The sequence below is a fragment of the Thermobia domestica genome, chromosome 13 (genome assembly GCF_964235325.1).
Source record: "Thermobia domestica chromosome 13, izTheDome1.hap1.1, whole genome shotgun sequence".
In the NCBI taxonomy this organism is placed as follows: domain Eukaryota; kingdom Metazoa; phylum Arthropoda; class Insecta; order Zygentoma; family Lepismatidae; genus Thermobia; species Thermobia domestica.
The window spans coordinates 110,692,409-110,714,209 of NC_137466.1; the positions used below are offsets into that span (position 1 = coordinate 110,692,409).

A 21,801-nucleotide genomic window follows, 5' to 3' on the forward strand; every position below is an offset into this window, starting at 1 on the left:
ACAAGTTGACGGTGGATTAAGACATTTAACTAGGTTGTAAACAATCAATACAAACGTGTTAATGGGCTATTCCTGGAAATTATACTGTCGTAGTCAGCTTTAAGGTTGAATAATTCACTTAATTTTATTTATTTTTTATTTTAACAAAAGAAGAATGAGAATGATAGATTCCTAGCATCTTATTTTTTCTTCTCCTTTCTCAATTTACTGTATCTAGCCATGCTATAAATATTTCTCGCTATCTCTCCCTCCCTCTCTCTTTCTCTGGGCCCGTGAAATGTAAATAAACACGAACCATTTCCCGGAAGTGGAGAGCGAGAGGCGTACAGTGCAATTTTCTCTCCTTAAACCCCTTTCCCCCCCTAGATCTTCCCTCTCGCCGGCACTTACGGCCTCCTACGGCCTATATTTAAACTAAATCCATCACAGTATTACTAACAGCAATTAGAAGTTCGTTTATTTATCAGTCACTATATGAGGTTGACTTTGGAAACAGAGTAAAAAATAGTAATACATAATAAAACATAAGAAAAATATGGCTAGCTATACTTTGGTACTCGTGCTACCTTTTCTTTGTCATGTGCGTATTAATGAACTTTTAAACTGTATCATTTTCTTAATTACTATACATCAAATTAAAATGTAATTTTATAGATACACTACGTCATATAGAACTATTGAAATTACGGAATATATATGTATTGTATAGATGAGAGGTGGTGTGTACATTGTATCATGAATGTAACATGATGTTCATTCAGAGTAGGCTATAGTAGTTAATATGAAAATGTCAATTGGCTTGAGATAACAAAGGTGTTTTGTTTTCCTTATAGTAAATGCGTATGTAATGAATTTGTGTAGCGTTCATACCCGCACGGACTTGCAGACCATTTTCTCCCGTTTCCAACGATACCAAATACATGGTACCAAACCTTGCGTCCAAAAGAAAACAGACAGATAAAACGCATAGCGGAATTGATAGGGATTTTGTGTGAGTGCTGTGACGTCATGACTCAAAGCGCTCGTGCCGGAGCCCCCGAACTTGAGTCTCGGTTTCTACCGACGCGACACTAGTAGGCAGGTGATTATTTTGCTCGTATACTCAGCGTTTTAGCCTGGTTGTTCGCTGATGTTTGGACAACAACTTGCTTGAGGGTCATATATCGATCATCTAGAAAGGTAAGTGCATATTCTGTTTAATTCCATAATGTTTTAAATCTGTGTTAAAACAGTATTAAAACACGTAAATTAGTATCAAATCCGGTTCGTAGTTAGGCCTAATCGCTTCACTTTGTTCCAAAACAGTACTTGATTCTTTTCTTTTGTCGGGGTTGCTTCAACGATGCAGCTTGCCCGAGCTGCTACTACAATCTGCCTCGCTCGTTTTTGTTTTCGCTTTCCTCCTCGATACAGCTGCGGGGAGGAATAAAAACCAATACAATACGCTATAAGATGTAATAAACAGAATATACCGACCGAAAATACACAATCTGTGACATTTTCTGGTGCTATTAGTGATACGTAACATGTAACAAGAACACCGTAATCCGCACATTTTTGATGCGATATTATTGACTTGTGAGGCCATAATCTGCACTGACAACCCAGTGCTGCCTTGCTTGGCCGACATCTTGTTAGCTCTCGTAACTTAGCGAGGCGAGAAATTTTGGCTTGAAAGTTTGCGGGGAAGAAATTTTCAAGAATATTTATTTGTTGCATTTTCAGGTACACGTGCTTTGAACGGCCTTGACATTCCGACTATGCCGGTGCATTTTTTGCGGGTTTTATTTGAGCGCTTAGAAAACTCCAGCCTACAAAAATTCTTAATATTTTCGTAACCTATACACATTCATATCTTAATTATTTAAATTCTATAAATAATTTTCAAAATCTAAGCTTCATTATGTTTAATAGAATACGTAACACACCCGGAAGTAAACCGGAAGTGGTTACTATGTTTCTAATTCTAACAATATTTTCGCGCTTTAATTTCGTTGCCGGTAAAATATGTTATACTTAAAAGCATTTATTAAAATTCAAATAATAATGTTTTGATTCGCACCAATGCTGCTATTTAAATTTTCAGACTGTAGATTTTATTTTGCGTAATGCATTACTTTATATATATACGTATATAAATGATTTATCATGGTTTTGATTGTCTCAAATATACAAAACACGTTTAATATCGTTTTTATCCTTGTGAAATTTCATATTAATTCGAAATTAGTGCTCATAAAGGTAAATTTATGATTATATTTCTTCGATTCTGCTAGGCGACGGTAGGGGAGGTACATGAGAGGGGAAACTGTGTTAATGTATAGCATGAAGGGGAAGTTTGGAGGGGAGGGGAACGGCCTGTTCACTTCGTGAAATTGTCGCGTCTCGGAATCGATTTGTTCGTTCCGTAAGCACTGTTAAATATTTTTAAAACATTTTTACTAAAAGAAAGTCTAAAGTCTGATAAGCTGAGTAGTGATTGAAAAATGGTGATCACCGTGGAATAGGAATATTGAACGATCGTTTTGCTACTTGGGTAGAATAAAAGTGCAGTAGTTCGGTTGGAGGGCTACATTTTTTGTACTTAGCTTGTTGGCACAAAGTACGTGATTGCTTGTGTTTGTAGAACCTTCTTTGTGTCGTTATATACCGTAATTTGTGTCGTTATGTTTGTCCAAAGTATATTGGAATTATTTTAAAACAATCGTACATATAGTAAGGAATGTTTTGTCGGCGTATTAACAAGTTATGTTCACTATGGATTTGGCCTATTTGGCCATTTGTGTTAAAATTTTGATTTCGAATTGTATCAGGTCCCACACTTTTGTTCTGTAGAAGAAGAGAAATACGAATGAACTGTTATAAGATACATGCTTTACCTCACTATTCTGCTTACGTATATCATACAAAATACGCATCCAAAATCGAACCCGGAATCTGAAGAAAGTGTGTAACTTGAGAAGGGCATAGGAGGTAGTCACCCCTCCAGAGTATCGTAGTTAGGTATGAAAGCAAAAAGTAATAGATTATGGTTTATTCTACTAAGCAATAACTATTCCCTTCTACCCGCTTCTTTTCCAGTAACATTGTCTGTCCCAGATCTAATTAGAGATGTTTATGCCGAAATCCCATCAACATTTACAACTATTCAGGCTCTCTAGGATCTTTAATGAAATAATTCGTGGAGGTATTGGGAACAGAAATAGTATTGTATATCTTTCCAAACACGGGCGCCGATCCTGGGGGGGAATGGGGACGAGGTCATTCGTGCCCCCAAATTTGGTTTGGACCCTCTGTGATCAGAATATAATTGCTTGGATATCTGACAGCCAAACCCATAATCCACCCCCCCCCCTTCGAATTATGTAGAAGTCGGTGTCGCTGCGTTCAGATTTGTAATTGCATATACGATACGAGTTGGGAGTAGAATGAGGACTACCACTGAACTATGGCTGCCCGACTACATTTTCGATTATAAAGTGATGCGTTCGAGGGTTAACTTCGTTCTGTTTTGTACTCATATACTTTGTATATGAAAAAGTTGAATTGAGTTAATTTTAGTTTAGCATCCCTTTCAGCAGCGAGGCTATATGAGACATGGACCTACTGATTAACCCGGAAGTATTAGTTCGAAGTTTTAATACTGCATAGTTTTCTTTTTCTAACATTGTTGAACTGACTGTGCAAATAAATAGTCACTGGGCGTTATCAATTTTGAATGGCTTATTCAGGGCGCTAAATTTTAGATTACCAAATAGCTATTGACAACCAAATATATTAATTTGGCGGCAGGGATTTGATCTTTACTTTGTTTTCCAAATGCCAAATGGCAACCAAACTCTGATATGGCTACTGGATTTAGACCTGATATTCTCAATATACACTTTGAAGTAAGCTTTAGTAATCTGTGGACTGGTATAAAGAAAAAACTAAAACTTGAATAGGTATCTTTTGATTATATATATATAGCCCCCGCTGCTTTCTTATATAGGGGTGCTCATCTCCTGGAGCAAAATATTTAGCCATTTTGATGATGTGTTGAGTACCTAACATCTACCTCAACCCGCAGATTCAAATGCAAACAACTTTTCAATGTGTATGTACCTGTTTTGTCTTAAAAGAGATTCCAAGAATACTGATGGGTGAAGGATATTTATAGCGGTTTTATGAAATGGAAAAAAAGTATGCATCGCGACATGACGTATTTTTGTTTTCCGTTTCTTAATACAAGATGAATGCGAAATAGGGAAATTTTAGATATTGACCAAATGATCGCATTTGTTTATCTCCTTGGCAACGAAACTCGAGGAAGATCATACGTGCTGTGAGGTGAGCCCATGGAGATGCAATTTCTTTTATTGATTGTGTAAGTCCATGGTTACCAAAAGAAAGAAAAAAAATCTGAGAACGCTCTATATACATATTTATTGGAATTTTAGATTGAACTTGTAAGTGCATTGAGAAAATATCTTTGAGATTTATGTGTCGTGCAATTGATAAATTGAGAAGCAAACAGTTATAAGCTAGAACAACGTACGTTTTATTTGATTGGTTGTAGTTTATTCTTCCTTTTCAACACCAGGATTATATTAGATTTATTTTTAAAGTTGAATCTTTACCCAAATTCGGGGTTTTGTCGGGGCAGTCAGTCTAACCGAGGATCGAACGCAGGATCAAACACACAGAAAGCACTTGCTTTGAATATAAGCCATGAAGGAACATAACGAATAGTCCACACGTGACATGAGCTCGAATTAGCGACGCGAATTCATTTACTTTTTATCTATTATACCATAGTGTTTACATCTAGGAATGATGTGGATCAAGCCGAAATATTTCTACTTTTTAAAACCCATATAAATGATATCCAATATTTGGATGATAATTAGATAATAAGTTAACAATGAAATAACCGTATATTCAAATATTCGGTATATGAAGTGCGAATTGTCGGCCAAATGACAAATATTCTAATTTTAACAGCAAAGGTTCTTAATTTGTGCTGTGTTACGAATGTAAGGTTCGCACACATGCCTTTAATGTGCATGTCCTGAGTTCGATTCTCGTTGGGATAATTTCAATATGTTGACTGGATGATGGGACAGTATGGTTAAAAAAAAAAGTTGCTTTGAGTACGCCTTGCTGTAAACGGGTCGTAGGACTTCCTTAACTTGTGTAGTGTTTTTTTTTTTTTTTAATTTTATTTTAATTTTTGAGAGGAGAGTAGTAGTCCTTACCTTGACACTGTTACAAAGGAAACACAAGCTACAGCTTTTCAACCAAGACTGTTAATATATATATATATATATATATATATATATATATATATATATATATATATATATATATATATATATATATATATATATATATATATATAAAGTCTTTCATGCAGGTGGTTCGAGATTCGTTCTTGGGTATGGTATTGTGTGAACGTTTTAAACGTTTTTTTTTCATGACATCTGTGGTAAAAACGCGCTGATTATGCGGGGCGAATAGTATCCCAAAATGACCAATTAGATTGTCCGTGCATACTGCACCAAGGAGGTACTTATATCCAATATAGCCTACCTAGTTTTGAGATCAACGTTCCGTGGACCAAGAGAAAGAGTCTAGTGAAGGCATGAGATCAGGTTATCGCAGTACCTTTTAGAAAGCAAGCTGATTAATAGTATTAGAAATGAAATCTTTCAGTTTTACGTCCCACGATTATGCCGGTTAGGCTAAAGGAGACTGTGATGATGAGTGAATGGAATGGTGGAATGAAGAAAGTGGGAGGAAACGGGAGAACCCCGAGAAAACCCACGAGCACTGTATTTTTCTACCACAAAGTCCACACGGCGCGAGCTGAAATCGAACCAGGGACCCCAAGCACCGGAGGTGTGAACGCTCTACCACTGAACCACAGCACCCCCTAATAGTATTAGAAATGGACAAACTGGGCATTCGGTTTGCTCAACCGCCGATCTGACTTAAGCAGTTGTCTTCATGTTTTAGAAGTTTGCACTTCAGACCTTTTTGAATTGTTTATAATAGAACTTCAGAGTCAGAAAATGAAATTTTTGAGTTGAACGTCCCACGATTATTCCTGTTAGGCTAAGGGAGACGATGATTAAAGCAAGTAAATGATGATGAAAAATAGTGGAATGAGAGAGTGGGAGGAGGCGGGAGTACCCCAAGAAAACCCACGAGCACGAGGTTGTCCACCACAAACTTATTTGGGTGGGGGCCAAACCAGGAACCGCACGCACCAGGGGTAAGCGCTCTACCACTGAGCCACGGTGCTCCCACCATTTCAGTCAGGCGCCAGGGACTTACCCCTGGTTAAATGATTTTAAAAGAACGTGTTTATGATGTCTGATACAGGAATGCCTAATGGTCCCTGACATATCAGTCAATATTCTTGATATGATCCACCCCAAAGAGCTATACTATATCTAGTTTGTTACTAAATGATACTGACCTCCAGTGGTCCTTCACCAGCGGTACAGTCTTAATAAAAGTATTGTTTTATGAATTACTACATACGTAGGTTCATACAAATCATCAATGGTGAATGGTTTAAATGGGTCAGGTATTTTTAAGGAATTTGATTTACCAAAACTCCTTTATATATTTACCTTTTCTTCCGACCGGAGGAGAAAGAAACCACTTGGATCAGAATCAATTTTGACCAGGATGTGGGCCTGGGGAATCAACCATTTCCAGTTTTAACGTTGATTACTATAGCATAAGGATTAGGAATTATATTTCTGGGCTTTTGGGCATCTATGGCCATTTTTGCTCGTTACACATGAGGGCTGACGTCCCTCATCCATCACACCACCCGGGAAAACGGGGAAGCGGCCTGAGACCTGTATGTTAGATACTATCACGGCATTTGCCTGGTGTGAATGAGAAAAATTTCATTCACGATGGCTGGACTGAAAAAGGCTTTTTACAATTTTATAAGACCGAATGTCTCTAACGGGAATCGAACCCAGAACCTCTCTCATAATTACTATAGAAGGAAAATGAAAATAGATAGCGAGAAACGGTTTTCTACAGTCGATTAAGCTTTTCAAAAACACTTTTTGTCTCCATTCTTAACTCTCTACTAAAACCGGAAGTGATAGAAATCTACTACAACTTCCGGTTTCAATATCTACATAGAGCAAAAACTGACGGAGAAACCGTTTTTTGGAATCAGTTTAACATTTTAAAAATAAGTGTCGGCTCTTTCAGCTCTCTATTCAAACCGAAAGTGTTACAAGTCAACCATTTTCGGTTTTAAGGTTAATTATTGTTAATCAAAAACTGTAATACACAGGAAGAAGCTGTTTTTTGTAGTCAGTTAAGCATCACAATCATATACTGCATTTCTATTCTAATCTGTGTTAAAACCGAAAGTGGCAGAAATTTACTACTAGTTCCATTTTCAATGTTACACGACATATACCAAACTCTTTCACATGGTGTACACGTGACGTTGCTACTTGTTTTTTCCTCACATTCTTAAAATTTCAATGTCTCACTTTGCAACGTTATTCATTCACTGCAGACCCACTGGATTTGCTATAATACTTAATTTACTTCGCCCCCTCATAAAATGTATTGCGCTTTGCCTCACACTTCCATATGCAAACATGGTGGTGTAGGCTATTTGTCACATTGATGAGATGTTTACAGTTATTAATCAGTACGGTAACAAAAACACATACCACATTCATGCATTGTCAGTTCGATAACGTTCCAAGAAATTCTAAACGAGTAGCTTAGTCACCCTATTTATAGATGGGAATTGTTTTCACTAAGAGAGCAACCTACTAGTGACAGAAAATTCCAATAGTAGTTCTAATATACGTATTTGAATATTCAAACAATATATTTTTCAGATGATGAGTATTTGATTAAATTAATTTTTGTAAAACAAATTATTCCAAAACAAACGAATTATTATTATGATTATTGTTTATATATATATATATATATATATATATATATATATATATATATATATATATATATATATATATATATATATATATATACCGGGTGCGTCATTTATAATGTCAAACCTTGATGACGGAGAAACCAAAAGAGAGAGAGAAGCGAAACTTTGCACGAAGCAACTATACAAAGGGGCACATTGGTAGACGTATTATTTGACATCATCGGATGAACAGTGTTGCCAACCCAATATAAAGTTATGATTTTTTAAATGGAACGACCTAAATTGTATTTCATAATTTAATTCAGCACTAAAAAGGAAGACGAAAGATATGCCACCCGCATGTCAGTGTTGCAAACTTCTCGAGAAATAACGTTAAATATGTGTCACATTTAAACACCTTTTGCACACACAGGGAGTGAGGTACACACTAGTTTTGCACAATAATTTAAATATTGACCAGAACGGTTTAAATTGACACCAAGTTTAGATGGGTCCGTTAAACAGTGTTGACATAACAGAAAAGACAAAAGTCGAGTTTGGATATGGTGCAATAACTCGAAAAAGGCCATAAGTACATTACGGTTTAAAATTTATAGGACAATTTGTTATGTCGTAAGAAGCATTCTCACGTTTATTTGAAGTCGATAAGTCAAGTACTTACCGAGATATTCGGAATTTTGTAAAAGCTGAGAATTTTGCGCTGCAGAAGTTGGTAACGCTGTCTCAAATTCCCACTTTTCCCCTCAACGTTGAGAAATTCGTAAAGAAGTGGTTGAAATAAAATATAAACATTAATAAACACACATACGATGAAAAAGGAACTTTTTTCAGTACTTGAAATGACTAATTAAGAGTAATTTACTGGATATGAAAAAAAAAACGTAAGGAAGTAAAAGGACTTCATATGACAAGATAATACAAAGACGTAGAAGACATGTAGGTACCTAGTAGCTACTTTCGCACGATGAAAATATTTATCCTCTTATAAGTTTGGGACACCAAAATCAAAACAATCCAATACTCACTGTGTACATTACCAGCATGTTACCAATTCCTGTTAACAGATACATGGAAAAAGTATTCAGCATGTCAGGAGTCACACATTATTAAAAAAAAAAAAAAAAAAAAAAAAAAAAGTACAAAAGAATATTCCACTTCAAAATGAGAGGGTAGAAAAGTGAATACCTTGAAAAACAGTACATGTGCTCATAAAAGAACAGGTCTTGTAACCCTACATATCAGTATGTGCAAATCTTTCAAACATATGATACATACCTTCGTAGCTCAATCCAGATTTGTCACAGTAAAGCAGCTTGACCTGTCGTATCGTTTAGGGTGCGAGTATTGGATTGTTTTGATTTTGGTGTCCCAAACTTATAAGAGGATAAATATTTTCATCGTGCGAAAGTAGCTACTAGGTACCTACATGTCTTCTACGTCTTTGTATTATCTTGTCATATGAAGTCCTTTTACTTCCTTATGTTGTTTTTTTTTTTTCATATCCAGTAAATTACTCTTAATTAGTCATTTCAAGTACTGAAAAAAGTTTCTTTTTCATCGTATGTGTGTTTGTTAATGTTTATATTTTATTTCAACCACTTCTTTACGAATTTCTCAACGTTGAGGGGAAAAGTGGGAATTTGAGACAGCGTTACCAACTTCTACAGCGCAAAATTCTCAGCTTTTACAAAATTCCGAATATCTCGGCAAGTACTTCACTTATCGACTTCAAATAAACGTGAGAATGCTTCTTACGACATAACAAATTGTCCTATAAATTTTAAACCGTAATGTACTTATGGCCTTTTTCGAGTTATTGCACCATATCCAAACTCGACTTTTGTCTTTTCTGTTATGTCAACACTGTTTAACGGACCCATCTAAACTTGGTGTCAATTTAAACCGTTCTGGTCAATATTTAAATTATTGTGCAAAACTAGTGTGTACCTCACTCCCTGTGTGTGCAAAAGGTGTTTAAATGTGACACATATTTAACGTTATTTCTCGAGAAGTTTGCAACACTGACATGCGGGTGGCATATCTTTCGTCTTCCTTTTTAGTGCTGAATTAAATTATGAAATACAATTTAGGTCGTTCCATTTAAAAAATCATAACTTTATATTGGGTTGGCAACACTGTTCATCCGATGATGTCAAATAATACGTCTACCAATGTGCCCCTTTGTATAGTTGCTTCGTGCAAAGTTTCGCTTCTCTCTCTCTTTTGGTTTCTCCGTCATCAAGGTTTGACATTATAAATGACGCACCCGGTATATATATATATATATATATATATATATATATAATCAACAATTCATGGAAATGATTTTAACAGCATTGGTTTCTAGTGGAATTAAATGCTGAATAACGTAGCGTAGAAAGTTGGATTAATAAAATAAAGATTACATTTTTATCTTTAGGTTTATTTTAGTCTTTAATATCTCGTGGTTATGCCCTTTAGGTTAAAGGAAAGTGATAATTGTGGAAAGAGAATGTTGGAGGAAATGGGGATCATTGAAAAAAAAACATATACACTATTAATGACCAAATAGACCAAGTAAAAGTTGTAAAGATGAAAAAGAAATACTTCTGCAATAACTAACTATATAGCATATGGAACCTGCAGGTTCAATATCGCGTTCACAAAAGCTCTCCATTGACTTTTGTCCGTAGCCAACTGGATCCGGTTTCTTCTTTGTAATCCTATTTCTGAGAGATCTTAGTATTGTCTTCCCATTTGCGCCTAGGTCTTCCTAATGGTCATTTTCCGATTGGATTTCCATAAAACTTTAAAAGTATTGCTACTTCTTTCCATTCTGGCTACATGATCTGCTCACCTGTGCGTGTTAGACTTTATGATCTAATAACGTTTGGTAAATGGTATAAATTATGTAGTTGCTCGTTATGAAGTTTCTACCATTTCCCATCCCCATTCGTCTTGGGTCTGAATATTCGTCTCAGGATTTTATTTTCAAATTCTTTCAGTCAGCGTTCTTCCCTCAGAGTAAGCGACCATGTTTCGCAACCATACAGCACAACAGGCATGACTATCGTTTTCAAGCTTCAAATTCCTTGACAGAACTCGCGACAACAAAATATTTTGAACTGAATAATAATACTAAATTTCCTGCTTTCAGCCGACATTTAATTTCTTCGTGGATATGGTTTTATTTATACATGTATGTAGTGTATGAATTCAGTTATCAGCAGTAGTAATATGATGTAGGCAAGTTATTTGTAGGGAAATGAATGTTTACGCAACGCTCTTACATTTAAATGTTTGCCGATAATGTTTTTTATAAGCATAATTCATTAAATGTGTAGTTTCGTAGCTGCATTAATGAAGGTTTATCCAATTAAAAATGATTTTTATAACAATATGTTTACAAGGTCAGCATTAACTAAATATCAGTGCTCAATGTAAAGAGAAGGGTGGTTTAATGATGGAGATTTTCCCCTCCTGAAAAGTTTTCTTTGCCTCTGTTTTCTGAAAACTTGGCGATTTTTCTTTAACCAAAAATGGTAAAGCACTTTCATAAATGGAAGATTGGTAAAAGCGAGACTCTCTAATCAAATTAGAATAACATAAAAATACGATGACAACGTGAAAGACTAGGTTGGGCAGAATTTTGTCACTAGAACCGGAACGAGATGTGAAATGAACGGAGCAGGCAAGAACGCCTACGGGAAAGAAAAGCTGTATCGTCGTCTACTGATTATTATAATCGTAGAATGGGCAAAGGCAACTAAAACAAATTAGAAGTAATTTAATCATTATATCTAAGAAAAACTATAATGTTGAATATTAAATTTCGTATTTACTTTTGATCAACATCATATGTCCACCTAAATTGCATTAAAAAGTGAGACAAGCCCCACTGTTTGTTTTTGTGCTGTACTTGAACTTTGCAATGTTATCTTATCACCAAGATGTCAGTTTGTAGTCAAAACCCAGAAATTTTGTATCATTATTCCTTGGAATATTATAGATCAGTTGTGTGGATATCATGTCCATTAAACAAAAGTTTAATTTAAAAACAAAAATCTGAGTTTTAATTGTGCACTTGCCTAGATTGAATTGAAGAGTTAAATGTGTACGTCGATTTTTGTATATCGATATTTCAATGTAAGGGTTGATATGCCAAAATTTTTCATGGCGGTACATGTTAAGGATAATTCACTTGAGCGTTTGTCAACTATGCACAAATTAAAGTTCAAATTATATCTTCGTAGTCAAATTTGAATTTTTTGAACGACCATTCATGGTTTTTCTTCAGTTCTACCAAGTGAGTACTGGGATTAATACCTTTAAACATAGGCCTTGACTAGGGATGGCCAAAATTATCCGGATTTCGGAAAAACTATTTTCCGGAATCGGAAATTTCACTTTTCGGATTTCGGAAAAAATCCGGAATTAGGAAAAAATCCGGAATTTAGGAAATTCAGAAAATTCCGGAATTGGTCATCCCTAGCCTTGACTGACTTCCTTGTAAGATTCATTCTTATGATTCATTATTTATTTTCAGTGACCATACCTTCATAAATGTATCAAAAACTTTTATTTGTTAATAAATAAGTTATTAAATCCCACGTGGTGTTAACAGGTCTTCCTATTTAAACCCGTCGTAAAATTTGAGTGAAACAAACTACGGTTGTTACAGGAGAGAATGTCTTACTTGAAAAAAATGCCTTTATGTCAATACAGTGGTGTTCGTTAGCATTAATCATGTACAGTAGGAGAGACCTAGGGCAGTTATAACAAATTTCGTTTTATTTTTTCTCACATGTTTATCCTCCAATAAATCTGAAAATTATACAATATTTTAAGTAAAGCTTTGTTGCTCCATTCATTTTTTTTCACTCATAAAAATATCTAATATAGAAAGTTACGAAGCATTTTATGACAGTATCTGTCTTGTTACAAACGTCCACGTGCCCGGGTCAATTGTAACAGAGCTTTGGGACAATTGTAAGTAACATGATGCTTTTAATGAAAAGTACAATATATATGGCATGGCAAAACAATCTATATGGTTAAATGTATATGTATTACAATATAGAGTGCTATATAAATACTGTATATGATATTATAATGTGCAAATTTCAGTAACAAAAATTTTTAAAAAGTACAGCTACAGTAAGTACAAATACAATGCACGAGAAGTAAAACTATTTAGAATATATCGTTACATTTGCCTTCTCTTTATTACTATAAGAAATATGATGGAAAATGAAATATTCTGCAATTTTACTCGTGAAAAAAGTAAGGTACAATTTATTCTGACAGATAGTTAAGACTTATGTAGAAAGAAGACTGCTTGTACATTGTAAATGAGCCCACATTTTGCATTCAATGTATTAGATCCATTCTTCATGTGTTTTTGAATGTCTTCATATGTAAACTGTTTTTGTAATAGTCCAAATACACTAAACAAAACTTGTCTTCATCCTCCTCGTCATCTGATAAATGATTCCGTGCATTGTACCTATTTTTCTTTCTTATTTCAATGTTATTTCTTTTCTTACAATCTTCTAGCTTGAATTGTGGCTTGAGAGGAACAGAATACTTATTGTATCTTCCTCGTTTTTATATTTCCTCCTTTTCAGGAGTATCTCTCAAAATAGCGCTTTTACCCTTCCTCCTGCCTCTCATGCGGGGGTTCATTACCATGTTCGGGTGCTTTAAGTAAAGCCCGGACAGCAAGTGGTGAGAATCCCTTTGAAGCGCTGGGAGTAGCCAACATCTCATACACTGAAGACGTGAAATAATCATTGTTTGGCAAGACGTCAGCTGTAGTTATGCAATGAGGTTAGGTCTACATCTCTGTTAGTGACTAATGCTGAAAAAATTTTCGTACATCAAACACATTCTGTTGAATGGCCAAATTCCAGTCGCAGAAAATCCAGACATTATATTCTTAGGAGTGGCAGCTACAGACAAAGCGACAGAAACAATTTCGGGGATATGGTAAATTGACATTCTTTTACCTGGATTATTTTTCATCCATTGATCAATGGCAGAAGTCGCATGTTTTTTCAAGGACCATAAATTACACGATCAATTGGCTGTAACTTATGAGAGCAGTGAGGTGGAAACGATAGAAGCACTATTCCATTTTCCTTACAGAAATCAATGACTAGAATATGTGTGACTCATGATTGTCTAATAAAATTAGCATTTTGTTCTCCAAACTGGGTCTGACATGTTTACCAAAATGCTGAACTAAGAAAAGAAACTCTATGACTTGCATCCATCCAGATTTAGTTGCTGCACCTAAACAATCTGGAAGACAAACTCTAACGAAATAATCACGATAATGCATCGTCGGGACCACAAACATTGGAGGGACAGTGTTACCACAGGCATTCACAGCGAAACACATCGTAACTAAACTGCCCCTCGCAGCACTTGTGATGGCTCCTACTTGTTTCTTGCCTTTTGTCGCAACAATAATTTTATTGGGTGTTTGGACAGTAGTAACACCAGTCTCATCGATATTATTACGAGTTCAAACTCGTATTTGTCTAGAGCTCCTCTGTGGCTAAGCGGTTAGTGTACGCGCCTTCGGCGTGGGAGAACCGGGTTTGATTCCCGGCGGGAGCTCATGTGGTTCGGATTCCACGTTAATCAGTAGGTCCACGTCTCATATAGCCTCGCTGCTGAACAGGACGTTAAACTCAAAATCGACTCAAATCGTATTTGTCTAATACACTTGCATATTTATCGATGTTAAAATTAATGGTTCTGTTAAGGCTTGTTGGTTCAGGTTTTCTGATTGAAATATCTGGTTGACGCTGAATGTAAGATGATAACCAATCAGCACCCGCAGTTTCTGTCTCACTTGTCAGTCCATCACTGGGGCACTTTCAAATTAAACATCATAAGTCATAAGCTAACTTTCTCATTTTCTTAGGAGACAGACCATAATACAAATATGCAGAAAGCTTAATATAATTAGTGAGATAATTTCTTGTTCTGTGGGTAAATACTTTGGAAAAGCAAAATGCTCATTTTTGCCGACTTTTATACAAAATCTGTAAAGGCTTACGTGACAAACACCATGTTCCTTGGCACTAGAGCGAATACTTTTACCATCTTTGAGAACAGCGTGGGCTACTGCTTCCATGACTTCTTGAGGTGTTTATCTTCGGTTTATCGTTCTAACCCTCGATCTTGACATTCTGAAACAACAGAAATATAATAATGTATGGAACTTTTAATTTGGGCGTAGGGTGAAAGAAAAAAAAATACTGATAGGTTCAACAGTGGATGGAGACAACAAACTAAGAGTATAACTACATCTTCAAATTTAAAAGTAGACTTATTTAAAATATATATAATTTCCACGTGTCTACAAGATACATGAATGTTGAGCTACTTGTTACCGGTACCCTGCCACATTAGCTCGAAATAACTTCTCGTCGGCCTAACTTAAACATGGATAAGCAAGCCAAGAATAAAATATGGCGTAACATAAAAATTCAAGTCAGTGACGTACAATGACGTCTGGCGTCCCCAGGCAAAATCTGTAGTGGCGCCTTCCTTACCCCTTAGCATGCCCAAACTCACTGCGCCCCTAGGCAATGCCTATCCTGCCTATTCTATTATTACGCCACTGTTGTATATTAGTACAATATATAAGTTCTAACATTGTACTAATAAACATCCACACTGCATTTGTAACCCCCCTCACACAACGACGCGAACGGAGAATGTACTACTGTGCGAGAGAGATTAAATAAAACAAGTGAAAAGTTACATTGTTTATTATTTTTGATGAATCAGAAAGGGAACCTATTTAACAAATGAGTCTTTAAAAACTTATAGGCTATTTAAAGACATAAATATTCAGTATTAAGCCACAAGGAAGGAACATACTGAAACATTAGCCTATTCTGATACACCATTGAAACCCACTGATCCGCAACCTGCCACAAACGTTTCTGAGAGTGTATAAACAAGTTAGGGGAGGACCCATAATTAAATATTTGGTGAAAGTCTTATCTTTCCCTATAGTAACCATAATGGTAGGCCGCCAAGGATTTGTGGGTTGTCCGGTCCCCCCTACATAATTGTGGCCACGGAAAAGCATACCTAATACGTACATTGTTTCATTAATTACATCAATTGTGTTATCTTCGCTCATATCTAGTTTGTTTTCATCATGGTTGAGTACAACTTTGTCTGGGACGATTGTAACATGTCCGGGGACATGATTGGGACTGGGTCAATAAACATATGTACTCCCATATGCATTTTCATCCATTCCGCTAACGAAGATACCGTGCCAGTACACAAACGCACACACACATACACATGTTTCTTCCGCAACCGTACTGAGGATTCTCAGAGGACACTTGCTAATGAGTTTTATTATCCTTGTAGAGGAAAAAGTATGCCGTTTTCGCTAAACAAAAGAGTTTAGTCGATTAATTGGTTTGTAACGCCTCTTTTGAGAAGGTTCTGAGAATTTGAAATAAATCAGACACGCTTACAGGGTGATGATATGTACTTAAGGAAATTAACATACATGCATTGTCTTTTGCAGTACCGGTATACAAATATATTAACACATTCCCGAGCAATAATATTATTTAACAGAAATGAATTTCTCCTTCATCCCTCTCAGTAATTCAAGTACGTACCAAATAGAGTATTTTCATATTGAATTTTACGTACTTACGTTCATACACAATGTATTTACTGTATATTACAGCACATAATTACCGTTGAGAGAAATTAAATTTCTGTGACCTCTCTCTAACGGATACCTCTCAATAACGGACAAAAATTCATGTCCCATTGGTGTCCGTTATTCAGAGGTTTCACTGTATCCCCGTTGTTAAGGAAAGAACAAAGATTACCTACGCACAGGGTATTTGTTTACAGTAAACGCATAGCTATCAAGAGAACATAAAAACAAGTCCGTTAAAAATTTACTTATCTCTGTCAAAATCACGTTTGTCCTTGTCCAGTCTTCCACACTTAGCTAATGACGCTCTTTTTTTCTTCCCACATACACCTTGCACGAGTGACTTCAATGACGTCTACAAACGATATTTCGAAACTTACTTCTACAAGTAATGACCAATGTTACAATTGACCCGCGTTACAATTGTCCCCGGTCTCCCCTACTTTACACACTACTGTATCGTTCAAACGACCAGTGAAACAATTTATCTTCCATAAATATTTGTACTAATGGCCTGTATTCCCTAATTATATGGTTCCCAAACTGTGCTTGGCGAAGACAGATGTGAATGACATAATATCAAATTTCGATGTGAAATTTCTCTCCCTAAAAGTAATGTTGCCCACGAGACTAGATTTAAGGCTGTCTCATCTCGAAGAAAAAAAAAAGTATAGGGAAAATGCTCTCTCGTCGTGGAAATGTATATTTGTTTCTACATTAGAAAAGTTTTGACTCTTATCTCGTCACGAAAATTCTGTCTTCGTCTCGTCTCTTCTCGTGGGTAAGAGTGCCTGAAAGTATTCAGCACATTAGTTATTAATTTTTCTAGGGAAGGGAGAGTGCGGAAGGGATAAGAGGCGGAATTATTGACTGATCATCTTTGAATCGAATAGTTCGTGATTCGATTCTAGATCCCTTGGAATTTATGTTGGACAGACTCGTCCGTATCATACTCTTAGTCTTGCAAGAATTTCACTATTTGCTTATAGCTATCTTCATTCTGGTAGTTCTGTAAGGATCATGTACTTGCATTATCGCCTGTTTAGTTCAGCGTTTAAAGCATAATCGAGGGACGTTAAACTAGTTCCACAACAATTACTAATGTATTCTGCTATTATTAGTATTCCCAATACTATTATTATATTATAGCAGTACTGTCACAAATAATAATAGTAATAATAAAAATATTATTATTATTATTATTATTATTAATAATAATAATAATAATAATAATAATAATAATAATAATAATAATAATAATAATAATAATAATAATAATAATAGGGTCCTTGGTTATCCGCGATTTGACCCACCTTGCATCAAGTGAGTTTTGTGCTGGACAAACACTGTGTGCTGAAGTTTCCTCGACATTCTCCCGTTTCCCCTCACTTTCTTCATCCCTGAAGTTCCTCCTGGCTATATGGTCAGCGTACATGCTTGCGGCACTGAGAGACCTGGGTTCGGTTTCCGGTGGATGCTTATTGGTTCGAATCCCACGCTAAGCTGTAGGTCCATGTTTCGTATAGACTTGGTACTGAACAGCACGTTTCGTTTCGTTCATCATCACTTCCTTAGCCTTGGAGCATAACCGTGGAACTTTTAATCAAGATAACAATAATACTAATAATACGAATAACAGGTTAAGAGATAATTGTTGAGGTAACGGACGTGATAAAAAAAATCACATCTTCCAAGTACTACTTTATAATAATAATAATAATAATAATAATAATAATAATAATAATAATAATAATAATAATAATAATAATAATCTAAGCTAGTACTGATCATTAATACAAAATCATTCCTACTATAACATAAAATACATCTGTTGAATTAGTAACAAATTATGATCTTCATGTCCAAGAACGCACCTACAAAGGGGTCCACCAGGTTCGAAACCCGAACTTTTTTTTTTTTTTGTTTATGTTGAATAATTTCGTTTTGTCTGCACTAGACGAACACTCATAGGGGTTCAGCCGGCCCGGTCTCCTTCGATTCCTGATGGGTGCTCATGTGATTCGGCTCCCACGTTAAACTGTAGGTCCACATCCATATAGCCTCTCTGCTGAACGGACGCCGAACTGAGATCCTGCCATCCGGTTCGGACTCGTTCTGTCTTAGTAACTCGTTAGACATTTGTAAACCTATACGTACTTGAGCAGAAAACTGATTGATGTAGCCTAAAGACCTTTATCTTAAACTATATCTTTACCCATTCTTTTCTCATAAAACAAATTAGTTCTGTCATTTTTTTTTCTGAGAATATAGGTGGAAGTATCCGACAAATTATCTTCTACCAATTCCATACTACAGAGACGTAGTGTTTTGTAGTATCGGACTCCCCCCCCCCCTTGAAACAAAAATTTCTGGGCCTACGCCTGTATCTGCCAGAAAAGCGTAGAATCAAATTTATGATACTGTAATATTTTTTCTTTGCACTGGCTACACTGCTTTAGCGCAAAAAAAAAAAAAAAAAAAAAAAAACTAATCTTTTCGTTTTCACTTCATATGGAGGAGCTGACTGATTATGAGATAGTCTGTGACATCATAGAAAAATCACGAAACCAACATTGATTGTAATAATTTATGCCTTTTTTTTTCTTGTGAAAAGAAAAAGGAAATTATGAAGAATATTTGTTTATTGTATATGCGGAAATAACTGTAATACAAGATAAGAAGGGTAGAGGTTAAATTGGCTATTTGATTATCAGCAACTTTGCCAAGTTCAAAATACGTAATATGCGAATTTAAATCGTAAGTTCTTTTTAACAAATCGAACTTTACTTACTTGCAACACAGAACTATATGCCTAGTTTTATCTTATTATTATATATTTATTTAACGTGTGGTCTATTTGATAATCTATTGCTTTCAGTAACATGTTAATAAGCGTAACGTCACCAAATAATGTACTGAAAAAAGTTTCTTTCACAAGACATGACTGTGTTGACAGTGTTCTGCCAAAAGAGGACCCACTTACGTATGGGGCAGCTATGATAAATAGGACAGGAGTATAGTGGCCAGTTCCTTTACCCTCTGATTGAAGAACAATATTGAAAATGAAACTAGGTTGCTGGAGTGGAGGAATGAATTAAGAGGCTCCATCACTATGAAATTAAAATACCGCTAATTTTACAGTAATTATGTGATATCTTCAAATAGATAAAAGAAAATCGAAAAGTGGAACAACACCTCCCTAGACAATATTATTTTGCTTGAGATACCGTTATCACGACTCATTTATCTACTTTCGATTTTCAGCCATTTAGAAAATCGGCATTTATTTTCGCATTTCTAAATAACTGCAAACGGGAAGCTACTAGCTGATTCGTGATAACGGTACTTCATGCAAAATAACATCGTCTAGGGAGGTCTTGATCCACTTTTCGATTATCTTTTATCTATTTGAAGATATCACATAATTACTGTAAAATTAGCGGTATTTTAATTTTGCAGTGATACGGACTCTTAAGATGTGTAGTAGTAGTTTATAGTTTTTAGGGTGTGTAGTTTTTTTATACTATGAATCATATAACTATGAATAGTTATAATAACTGGAAGATTTAAGATTTGGGTGAACTAATGTTACCCATGAGAATCGAGAGATTTCTCGTCGCATTCTCGAATTTGAAAATGTACTTATCGTCTTGTGGACAGAGGCCGATCCAGAAGGTAAAAACTGGGGGGGCAGTCAAAACCCAGACTATGATAGGTATATCATGACTTTACTATAAACTTTCAAAAATATGTAAATAATAGCTTGAATTATTTTTGTTACTCTAAAAACTGGGGGTGCCTAGGCCCTCCCGGCCCTGGACTAGATCTGACGTTGCTCGTGGATAACACTATTCGGGACCAACACACGTGTTTTCTGGGCGCATAGTTTCGGGTTCGATTTTCAGTGAGGATATATGAGTTGAATACGGACGTGATTAATCGTTTAAACAGTAAGCACCCTCTCGTAGAACCGTGTCCTGGAAAGAAACATTCAAGTCAAATCAATCAAGAACCAACCAACTAACAGTTCTTTACTTGTACACCTGTTAATGTTCTTTCCATATTAAGATTCTCTGACTTCTTATAACAGTGTGTGGAGAAAGATCAGCGATATGGAAACTCGGGATGTGCAATATTGGTTTTCTCCAAGAGCGGTTTAAGTTTTTCAGTAAATTGTTTTCTCCAAAAGATAATGTTATACATTGTCTAAACTGTAACACTTATCTTTTCTTTCTATTAAAAGTGATTTGCTTTTGTCAAATTTTACTTTTATTTAAATCCAAACCTCGACTCGGGAACCGAATGTTCCACGCCATATTATTTATTCATACAAGCTCGTCAACTAGTATTTCGAGTGTGGTCAAAATCGGATGAGTTTCATCTGTGGCGTACGATAAGACCTAGGTTTTATCCTTTTAATTGATTTTCATTATAAAGAAAAATCAGATGAAGGACTGTAACGATTATATGAAGGACTAATCTTATTGAGATGATACCCGGACCGATCGCCGAAAGGCTGTGAGAAGTGAACAAGGGCTATTACCCCTTCACAACGGAGGGAAGAGGCTGAAGAAGCAGGTCAAGAAACAGCAGAAGATCAGAATAGAAACGTAGAACATTGGGATCTTGATGAGTAGGAGCCTACTATTTATCGGAAACTAAATAGAGTTCAAAATCAAAGAAAATAGAAAATGAATACATCCTTATAGATACGGGGAACGGAACAACAGAAATAATGGCGTTGGGATCGTCTTGGATAAGAATAAGATAGCCTCATGCTAGGAGAAAGAAAAATCTTGATTAGAGTCAGCGCCTTTGCCCTGAAAGTTGGTTGTGATGTTGAGACAGATCTAGGATTTTGGATGGAGTTAGATTGTACTCTGCAGAATTGTTTGTTTCATGAGAAGTTTATCTTAGCAGGAGATCTAAATGAGCATGTAAGACGATCTACATGGAGGATATGAATTGAAAAACAAAATTGAGGAAGGTGGTACTACAAGTGGCGGAAGTATCATGAATACATCTGTAAGAAGAAAGAAGACATCTTGTTACATACGAGAGTGGCACCTCAAGGTCTCAGATCGACTTTTATCTTAAAAAGGAGAGAAAACCTACATGGCGCAAAGGACTGCAAAGTAATGGCAGATGAGAATAGCAGAGCAACACCATTTCGTAG

The 21,801-nt window shown here is 35.8% G+C and overlaps 1 protein-coding gene across 15 annotated transcripts in view; it reads left to right on the top strand.

Annotated features, from left to right (window-relative positions):
- Positions 1-1,024: 1,024 nt before the first annotated feature.
- The window catches only part of LOC145668426 (bromodomain adjacent to zinc finger domain protein 2B-like), a 403,232-nt gene continuing 382,455 nt past the window's right edge, over positions 1,025-21,801 (top strand). For all 15 annotated transcript variants that reach the window (XM_081736246.1, XM_081736251.1, XM_081736248.1 and 12 more), the window contains exon 1: positions 1,025-1,179. The gene's annotated coding sequence lies outside the window, so the exon portion shown is untranslated. The remainder of the gene's footprint in view (positions 1,180-21,801) is intronic.